This window comes from Eptatretus burgeri, chromosome 1 (genome assembly GCF_056783735.1).
Source record: "Eptatretus burgeri isolate ZD-2024b chromosome 1, Ebu_testis_v1, whole genome shotgun sequence".
In the NCBI taxonomy this organism is placed as follows: domain Eukaryota; kingdom Metazoa; phylum Chordata; class Myxini; order Myxiniformes; family Myxinidae; genus Eptatretus; species Eptatretus burgeri.
Window position 1 is genome coordinate 72793823 of NC_140961.1, and position 534 is coordinate 72794356.

Consider the following 534-nt stretch of genomic DNA (forward strand, 5'->3'; position numbering starts at 1 on the left):
TATAAATTATTTATATATATATATATATATATATATACACATATATATATAAATAATTTCTGTTAACGTCTGCGTGTAATTTGACGTATCTCCTCCAAAACTGCCGGAAGGATTGTCCCCACTTTCGGCATGTGGTGCTCTGTGGTCTAATGAACAGCATGGGCTATGTGAGATCGCGCCAGACGGACACGTTTGGGAATTTTGGGCAATTTTCTAATTTTTCCGTTCGTTTGCATGGCGACGTGTGACGTCACCGCTGAGGGGCGTAATTCCGTCATGACATCATCGGTCATTCGCTGACGTCATTACGTCTGTCTTCGACAGACCGTCACCACCGAGAGTCGGAATGCCACTCCTCGAAAACAGCGTCTGCAATGTAAAACCCTCTTCTGCACATGCTGACTACCTCAAAAGGTGAATTTGACACGAAAATGTAACAAGAAACATTGTATTTGAAGTAAAGATTTATTTTAAAAAATATATTATTTCTGTGAATGTCCGCACGTAATTTGATGTTTCTCAACCGCCATCGTG